This window comes from Vicugna pacos, unplaced genomic scaffold (assembly GCF_048564905.1).
Source record: "Vicugna pacos unplaced genomic scaffold, VicPac4 scaffold_192, whole genome shotgun sequence".
Lineage (NCBI taxonomy): Eukaryota > Metazoa > Chordata > Mammalia > Artiodactyla > Camelidae > Vicugna > Vicugna pacos.
The window spans coordinates 837366-847963 of NW_027328871.1; the positions used below are offsets into that span (position 1 = coordinate 837366).

Sequence of the window (10598 nt, forward strand, 5' to 3'; positions counted from 1 at the left end):
TGGCTACTATAAATGATGATGTTAAGAACTCTGTGGGTAATTTATCCTTTAAAGTTAATGTTTTCATTTTTATCAGATTTATAACAAAAACTGGAATTGTGGCTACATATAATGTTTCTATTTCTAGTTTCCTTAGCACTGTCCACACTTTTATAATAGTGGATGCATCAATTTATATTTCCACCAACAGTGCACCTGGGTTCCCTCTTATTGATATTCTTATTAATATTTGTCATTTGTAGAGTTTTAATTAAAAGCCGTTTTGGTTGTTGTGAGATTATGTTTCATTCTGGTTTTGATTTTTAATTTCCTAATGAATACCAACAATATGTTTCTTTTTATGTGCATGAAAATCATCCACATGTCTGTTTTTGAAAAGTTTCCATGAAGATCCTTCAACTGTTTTTAAGTTGGGGTCTTTGTTTATTAAATATTTTGTCTAATATGCTATATATATATTATGAATATTAACATCTTGTTGGTCTCATTGTCTGAAATTTTTCCTTCTATTCTGTCTGATATCATGTCTTGTTGAAGGTTTCCTTTGCTCTGGAAAAGGTTTTGCACATCACACATATACAAGAATTAGAATCCCTGTGTCACATAATACATCTATTTTTTCCTCAGTAAACTAAAAACTGTAATTGTTAGTTTTCCTTTATGCTTGAAATTTGAAGACAAATCAAAAATAAACATTGCTATGATTTATCTCAGAGTCACTTCTGCTCCTGTTCTTGGTCAGAAATTGTATAAATTTGTGTTTACATTTGGGAAATTAATCCATTTTTACCTCATTTTTTATACTTTGGAAGGAAGTGCTCTTACATCTTCATTTTACATGTACTGTCTACTTTTCTCAGAACTACTTGTTGAAGAGACTGCCTTTTTTCCATTGTATACTCTTGCCTCCTTCATTGTAGACTAATTGACCTTAGGTGTGCGGGTTTATTTTTGGACTCTTTATTTTGTTCTACTGATCTATGTGTTTCTTTAAGTACCATATTTTGATGTATTGATTGCTGTAGCTTTGTAGTAAGTTATAAAGTCAGGGAGGGTAATGCCCACAGTTTTGTTCATTTTTTGAAATACTTTTAGAAAATTTGGGTCTTTCAGATTTATGTATAAATTTTAGTATTATTCTCCTTGTTTTTTGAAGAAACTTATGGATTCTGTGAGAATGAAAATTTGCTAAAAGAAAAAACCTGAGAAAAATACTAAAGTGTGGAGGATAAATCATGCAATATTAACAACAAATGGATTGCTGAATAATTGAAAGAAAAAATATATATAAAACATGACAACCAAAACAAAATCCATGGGGTATAGCACAAGCAGTATTAATAGGGATGCTTATAGCAAAATAATCCCACTTATACAAATAGGAAATATCTCTCTCTTATAAAATATAGTTACCAGCAAATGTTGTAGAAAATAATAAACAAACTTTTTGCTAGAAGGAAAGACAGCTGAAAGGACAGAACATAATTAAATAAAATAAAGATTAAAATAGAAACATATAATCAAACTAAATAATGCCTTTTGAAAGATAAATAAAGTTGATAAACTTTAACCAGACACAAGAGCAAAAAAGATAGTTACAGATTAATAAGCTCAGAGATGAATGAGAAGTTACATCTTATTTCAAAGAAATACAAAGCATCATAAGATGATACAACAAATTATATGCCAATAAAATGGAAAGCCTAGAAGAAATGGACAATTTCTTAGAAAGAACTAATCTCCAGAATGGAATGAGAAAGAAAATATGAACAGATTATCACTAATGAAATTGAAGATGTAATTAAACCAAATCTTCCAAGAAACAAAATTACAGGACTACACAGATTCTCAGGTGATTTCTGCCAAACATTTTGAGAAGAGGTTTCACCTATACTTCACAGAGTATTCCAAAAATTTCGAGAGGAAGGAAGGCTTTCTACCCCACATTTCTGTATCACACCACTAGTAAAACTGGAACAAATACCTCAAAAAATTAGAGATTAAATACTACTGATAAGCATAGATGCAAAATCATCACGAAATTGTTAGCAAATCAAACAATATTTTCAGAGGATTATACAATATGAATAAGTCCATTTTTTTCTAGGGATGCAAAATTGATTAACTACCCACAAATTAATCAGTATGATACACCACACTAACAACCTGAAGAATAAAAATTATATGGTCACATCAATAGAGTCATAAAATGTTTTGACAAATTTGGTATCTTTTTAAGAATATATTTCTCCTCAAAGTGGGTATAAAGAAACATACCTCAACATAGTTAAGGTCATATATGACAAGAACTCAGCTAACATGACACTCACTGATTAAAAGCTGAAAGCATCCCCAATAAGAGAAGGAAGAAGACAAGAATGCTCATTCTTACCACTTTTATTCAGTATAGTACTGGAAATTCTAGCCATAGCTATCCAAAATAAAAGTAAATAAAATATAACTAATTAAGAAAAGGAGTAAAAGTATCTGTTTGCAGATGAAATACTTTAAACAGAAATCCTAAAAATGGTGCCACAAAATTTCTAGGAGTTATCAACGCATTTGGTAAAATTTCCGAATGTAAAATTAACATACAGAAAACTTGCATTTCTACACACTAACAACAAGCTAATAGATAGAGAAAGTGAGAGAAATATCACTTTTACAGGTGGATTACAAAAAACAAAAAAAAATCAAGAAATGTTTCCAACCAAGGAGTTAAAAGATCTGTTCTCAGATAACTGTATAATATTTACAAAAGAAATTGAAGATAATGCAAACAGATGAAAGGATATACTGTGCTGGTAGATGAGAAAATAAATTCTTTAAATGACAGTACTAGCCAAGAAAATAAACAAATTAAATTCAGTGCCTATCAAAATACCAAGGGCATTTTCAGAATTTACAATAAATAAATCTAAAATTTACATGTAAACACAAAATAGTTGAAATCAATTAAAAAAAAGAAAGAAAAGAAAACAAACTAAAAACACAAACGCTTTGACAAAGAACTAAGAGGGTGTATCACTGTCCCTCATTTTAAACTACAATTAAAAGCTACAGAATTAAAAGAATATGGTAGTGGCACAGAACAAACAGAATAATGGAACACAAAGAATGCTTCAAAATGAAATCAGACACTTATGGTCATTTATCCCATTACAAAAATTGAATATACAGTGGGGGAAAGGCAACCAACAGGCATATGAAACCGATCAACATCACTAACCATCAGAAAAATGCAAGTCCAGAACACAATGAGATTTTATGTCACTCCTGTCAGAATGACTATTATCAAAAAGATAACAAACATAAGTGTTCATGAGGATGTAAGAAAAACAACCATGATGCACTGCTGGAGTGAATGTAAATATGTGCTGCCACTGTGGAAAACAACATGGAGATATATCTGAAAATTAAAAATGAAATATATACCAACATTTCCATATCTGGATAATTATTTCAAGAAAATGATAACACTAATTAGAAAAGATAAATTCAAACCTATATTTACTGCAACATTATTCACAATAGACAGGATATAGAAGCATATTTATTGCTCATCAATAGATGATTGATAAAGAACATGTGTGTTTATAGTATATATATCTACCCAACTTAAATGCAGATTTATCAATATTTATATATACATACACACAATATATATTTATATGCACTATATATATGCACACACACACATAAAAATACAATGAGTTATTACTCCGCTCTAAAAAGAATAATTTCTTGTCATTTGCAACAAATTCGTAGATCAAGAGGGTAATATGCTAAGTGAAATAAGTCAGAAACAGAATGACAAATGCTGAATGATTTTACTCATATGTGGAATTTAAAACAAATGAACATAACAACACAGAAAAGGAGTTATAGTTATAGAAAGCAACAGGTTGTTCACAAGAAGGAGGGAAATGGGGTAAGGAAAAGAAAAAGTTGAGGGAAATTAAGAGAGAAAATTTTCCAATTGCAAATTAAATGAGTCAGGGACAAGAAATATACTGTATGGGTATTAGTAATTAACAATAAAACTTCTTTACATAGCAACAAGTCATAACTAGGTATATTCTGGTGAGCAGCTTGAAATGTATTAAAAACTGCAAACAGTATGTTGTGTAAGAGAAACCAACACAGTGTTTAGATTAAAGTACACTTCAAAAACAAGGAAACATTTTTATAGAAAAAAATTAGACTTGCAGTCAACAGAGGCAGAGGTTGGGAAAGGAGAATTTGATTAATGCACTCAAAATCTACAAACCTCCAGCCATAAAATAAACGTGTTGTAAGGATTTCCCATAGTAAAATGAAAATTACAACTAATAGTGCTTTATGTGCTAAATGAATGTTGTTAAGAGAGTAGACCATAATGTTTCTCATCACAACCAAAAGACAAGTTGTATTTCTTTCAAATTGTATCTAAAAGAGATAATGAATTCTCCCTAAAGTTGCTATGATATTTATTTCATGATACTTGTAAATCAAATCACTATCCTGTGCACCTAAACTTACACAATGTTTTATGCCAACTATATCTCAAAAAAAAGTGGAATAAAAAATGGAAAACCAATGGTCATTTTTTCCCATGTCATTTCTCATGATTGTTTTTGCAGCAAGAAATCTTGAGTCATGATAAACTTATCCTAGGTAAAAATACTAATAAATAAGTGATTCTAATAAATTATATATAAAGATACTAATAAAATTAGTGTTTTGTCATGCCTTAAACTTTCTTCATGTTAAAAGCCCACTGCTTCTGTAGGCAACAAAATATCACTCTGTATATTCATCTAAGATTAGAGAATGGAAACAAATGGTAACCCTGGCTGCTTTTGCTGTGAGTGATAAAGTTCACTGTCTCTGACCGATGGTCTCATCTCCACGACAGCATCTGTAATAAAGGAACCTGCTGGGTTGCTAAAAATCTCAGCATGGTAAAATCTCAGAACTCCTACAATTCTTAACTGTTTTGCAATGGGAATGCAATACTGACTAAGACTTGATTTTGGATAACAATGTGGTGTTTTCTCATGGTTGCAACAGGGGATGTGAGTATAATCCCTGTGATCCACAACAAACATTTTCGCTCAAGTGCTGGGCAAAGAACTGTAAAGGTTCTGCATTATTAGGACTGAGGACTGCTTTCAAAATGATGACTACGCTCACTCTATTCCAGGTAGTCCAAGGAAAGAAAGGTTATTGCAATTTCTAGTTGAACGGGAATAAGTCAGTGGCTCAGTTGCTATAAATAAGACAACGGCTGTTCAAAGCCATAATAAATTGTGTCAACAATGAGAATAAGACAAAAAAAATTAGACATAAGCTTAAATTAAAAAGGAGACACAGTCCTGTGCTGGGCTCTGGGGACAGGAAAATGTATATACCTCAGTCCAATTCAAGGGTTCATTATAATGGCCCTAATATCAGCTTGGGATTCAATGAACAGGTAACAATTAGTATACTGGGAGAAATAAAAACTACCTATCCCTGATTGGAAGGAAATCTGGTGGCTCAATGAAACTCTTAACTCACAGAGATTCTGCTAGATGCAGAGGAATAATTCACTGATGACTCAAATAAGACAAGCAGTTGCTGCTTAACAATCCATTTTCACACACACACACACACACAATGGTAGACATATTTGTTGTACTTAGTGGGAAGAATTCAGTGGGCAGGTCTCAGATAATAGTTTTCAAACACCAGACTACTTTTCTACTTTTGCCAATAGTCTAGCTTTTGCAAGGTAGAATACTACAGATGGACAAATAAACAATATTCTTATTTAGGATTTCTAATTTTGAAAGTAAACTGTAGCTTTTCACTTTTCATTATAGAACCTTGCTAATATGATCGTGGTAAGAACCACTGTCTGATAAGAGAGCTGGAAACTAGCTGCTGAACCAGCCCATCTGAACCCCAGACTGCTAATGTAAGCAAAAACATAGCCACCATCAGAGTTGAGCTCACAAACTTAAAAGCTTGAAATTTCTGTTGTAGGAAAAAACCACTGCTGTCCAAAGTTCTCCTGCTGCAAGTGGGCTATTTTCTTCTCTTGGTAAATTTCATATTGGTGGGATGTTGCTACAGCTTACCCTGGCCCATTTGCCTTTTCTCCAGATTATCAAAGGCTTTCTTCACAACTGGTGACGCATTTTCAGGACTGAATCTTGCCATTTCAGTCTTATCAGCTGACACTGACTGCATGATTATGAGCAGAAGCCTTAGGCTCCCTGAACTTGCCTACAATTTTTCCAGCATTTCAGGGCATTTCACATTCTGAAAATGCTTCACCTTTAATTTTAAAATAATGGGAAAAAGTCAGAGTCTTCCATGAATATTTTATATTTCTAATATCTGCAGAAATTTGGTGTTCTTGCAGTTAGATAAATCTTTAATTCCACTAACCTCACTTCCTCCTACTCCACACATTTTAGATTGCAATTGGGTTACTGAATATGACCACTCCAACCAACGGGCTAGTACCTCTAAGATGCTTCCTGTGTGAAAGTTAGAAGGGGAACAATTTATGTGGGGTGTATAAACATACATTAAATATTTGCAATGGCACTGTCTCTTCTGTGTAAATTTCTGATTCTAAGAAGTAAATTAATTAGAAGTCAGTATAGTTATTGGTAAGGGGAAGAGAATCAGCTATTTTGGGGTGGGTGGGTGATGAAGAGACAGGAAAAATTCCAGCAAATGGGAATGGAATGCTTTAGGCCTCTGGAGGCATGAATTAAGAAGAAAATAATACTTTTTCTCCTATACCTACTTCCACTTACTCTCTTGAGTTACTAGTCCTTGGACTATGAAAAGAACTAGTTTGTGGTGAAGAGTAAAGACCATAACGAAATATTTTGAAAACCATGAGAGTTTTGTTGTTTCAGGAAAGTAGATTTTGCTTAAAGTCAACATGTATTTTTCGTTCACTAAATAGTAAAATTCTTCCTTTGGCATGTGCTGTGCTTACTTTGCTGGTATACAAGTTAGACAAGGAAAGTGGGATAGACAGAAAACATCTGGAGGAGGTGGTTTCTGTGCTGAGACTGGAAAAGTGTAAGTAGGTAAAAGGAGGACACACAACTTCCAAGGATGAGCTGGAGCAAAAGTGGTGAGGCTGGAGCTAAAATAGTTGACAAGCATTTGCCTGGATGTATCTCCAGATACAGTGAAACATTAAGATATGCCAAGGTAGTCAGATGCCAATTTATAAAGAACTGACTAAACTAAGTTGAGTTTGTGGGCTTAGAGTTGGAAAAGCATTAAGTGCCACCCTGAGGATGTAAGCTGGCCTTTGGCTGGAACAGAAAAGCAATATAAATTATTGACTAGAAAATATAGTGTAGAATCTTGAGGGCAGGGAATGAAAGCACCCATTCGATTGCTTTGAGAACAGCGCAAAGAAGACCATTGATAAAATTACTTCTTAAATTCTACCACGTGCTGAATGTGCCATCTGAGACTACATCATGTGACCTTTATGATTCCAGGGATGACATAATAGAGACCATGATCCCTGGGCCGATACCTGCATTTATCTACTGTTCCAACCTATCCTAACTTAACACTTTTAATACTTTCCAGTATGAACCAGAAACCATTTAGTACTTTTCCCACTCTCCATGTTTTAGTCTTATTCCAAATTCTTCCATTTTCTCTTCTTCCTTACAAGAAATTATTTAAATTTACTCCCATATTGTTTCATCAAATGATCATATCAAATATCTCTTTTTTTTTAAATGGTAACTTACTCCCCATTTAACTCTTAATTCTATTAAAAAATAAAAGGAAAATACAGCTACACATCTATGTTTATCGTTCAAACAAGAAATTGGCAGATATTTGTCGACATTTTTCAACATCATTTTAATCTTTGTTACCTGTATAATATGGTAATCCTGTGGTAGATCAGTTGTAATTAGGATGACGTTCATAAACTGAAGATGGCTGATGAGTTGGCCTTGAAAGAGAGGTAGCTGATGTATCAGCTATCACTGGCACTAGAATCCGTGGGTTGCTCCCAGGTTGAAGTTTATAAAAACGACCTTCATTGGCAGATATGTTGTGATATCTATTTGGAAAAGTATAAGGCTCCACCATCAGTCCAAAATAATTGCTCTGTATGGGAGACAATATGCTGTACAGAGAAGTAGAATATTTAGTTGTAATGAAGTTCACAACACGGCCATTTGCTTCAGTTTAGCTGCATTGATAGTGCCAGTGGACAGTGGTCAACTCATTTAAAATAGCACGTTGATCCACTGCAATTTGTTCTGTTGGTCTAACTGACCTTGATGATGGAGGAGAAAAATCACCTCTGATAAGGGTAGTTGTATCACCAATTATCTGGGTGGTAGAGGGCCTTCTTATTAGAGGCATGTTAAAATTTGCAGTAGGTTAAAAAGCACTTTCTCCACTAGCGTTAGCCACAAAACCAGAATTATGATTATCCACATTACCCCCTGCTTTAAAGTGCTTCTTTTTGAAATCTTCAGCCAATGAAGATACCAGAGAATCATTTTTAATCCCAACTCTTCTATTTACTCTAAGTAAAATCTGGGGACAGCCTCATTTAAAATTTGGATTATGATAGAACTGCAGCTACAACCAAAGGTGAAAATTTTTAGTAATATTTTAAATCAAAATACAAGTCAAAAATTAGCCTAACCTGTAAATCCTCAGATTTCACGTTTACAATGCAAAGATAATATCATCAAAATATGAACATTGCTGACGATATTTTTAAGTTTCTTGTTTGGAAACTACACATTTAAATAGAATAGTCATCAAATTTAAGAAGGTAGTATTTGCAGTAATGGTTTATGCCACGTTTTAAAAGCAGCATTAATACCTTTATTTTGATTTCTGTTAAGATTCAGAGTTTCAAGCAAAGTTTCTCATAATTTTGACTTCTTAAGGTACTGTCCTCATTTTTTAGAAAAAATAAAGTATTTTAGCCTTAGTAGTTTAATACAATTTTCAAAATCTATCTTAACATTTATATTACCATAGGATGATATACAGAATAAAATTTTATATATAAGTTACCAAGTGGTATCTAAAATTTCTGTATACCTTTCTTAAAACAGAGACTTCTTTTTCTTTTGCCAGAAAGTCAACTAGACAAGCAGATCTTTGAAAATTCTGCTGCACTTTACCAAACCCATAAAGGTTAAGCTGTCTAACTAAACTTTTCATACTTCCAATTTGAAATATTCTGAAAGGGGGCTTTCTTTCCAAAACTTCCTTCTTAAAGACATCTTCATCAATCACTATGGAAGGTCCATTATCACCCCACCAGATGGATTTAAGTTTGTCACTCGCACCTTTTTTCCAGAGTTTTCTTGGAAATGACAGAGAACGAAAATCATTATCTTCATCTGGTTCAGAGACACAATGTATGTAACATGGTCTTTTAATCAAGGATCTTTCAGACAAATACTGAACAGCATTTTCTTCAATCATAGTCTTCAAGTCCAAGTCCACAAGGAATGTTTGATTACACAATAGAGATCTACCGGGGTTTCCTGAACCAATTGGTCCATCTTTATGAGACACAACTTGAATTTCTGAAGAAAAATATGCCATCTAAAGTAACTTTATCTACAGCTACCTTTTTATTCTGCATGATTTTGAGCACTGCATCTTCAAATGCTGCTTTGGTAGGTCTGCACAGATAAACTGCTAGGCCATCACAATGGTTCTCAACCTGAGTAGCTGTGACATCACAAAACGACTGGTCTCCTAGCAACTCAAGTGTAATGTTCAGTCAGTGTTTACTTCTCATTTATCCAGTTAAAATGAAACATGTAGGATGTTTATTTTTATAGTGTGATCTGCAAATATTATCCACACAAAATCTTTTTAATAATTTAATTTTGGGGTCTATGAAATAAAACCAATATCCATCCTTTTGTACATAAATTTACACCAGATTGGGGAACAGAGTATAAATAATGCAGAAAATATATAAAATAATTTTAAATTTTGGAATTTACAGTGAAAACTGTTTAAAACCTCTACATAAAATTTATAACACTTTCATGATCAGTTGTAATTAAGGTGAAAAATAATTTGATTTGGAAATGGAAGTATGTATTTATCTGTGTACTTTACAATAAATAACTCTATATTCAAAATATTAGCAGAATAAATATCTGTTTATTTGGTATGTTTGTAAATAAATGGTAAATATTTCTGAAATAAAATTAGGTTAAAATAAGCAATCAAATTTAAGAAATCCCAAAGGGGGGAATTTTTGTTTTAAATTTCATTTCATTGCTATAAGTAAAAAAAATGTAATTTAATATTCTACTTTAAAATTACAAAAGAGAACATATTATTGTATATTTACAAATGTTTATGTTTGCCATTCTTTCACTCAGAGGTTTTTCAGTCGCTAGAAGAAATAAATTTTTTGTCATGTTTATTATCCATACTCTTGTGGGTTCTGTTATGTGTTCCAAAATGATGTTGATAAATACATTTATGCACAAGATCCTTGGTTCAATAAGCAGTGCCTCCATTAAGGGGCAAAGAAATAAACAATGAAAAACAAAGAAACAACAGTATATGTGGTTTGGGGT

At 32.7% G+C, this 10598-nt stretch overlaps 1 long non-coding RNA gene across 1 annotated transcript in view; it reads right to left on the bottom strand.

Annotated features, from left to right (window-relative positions):
- Nucleotides 1-9586, bottom strand: part of LOC140695248 (uncharacterized) — a 36531-nt gene extending 26945 nt beyond the window's left edge. Inside the window, exons 1-2 of the long non-coding RNA XR_012070940.1 lie at nt 9339-9586; nt 7893-8083 (exon numbers count right to left, since the gene is read on the bottom strand). This is a non-coding gene — a long non-coding RNA (uncharacterized lncRNA). The remainder of the gene's footprint in view (nt 1-7892; nt 8084-9338) is intronic.
- Between the last annotated feature and the right edge of the window lie 1012 nt (nt 9587-10598).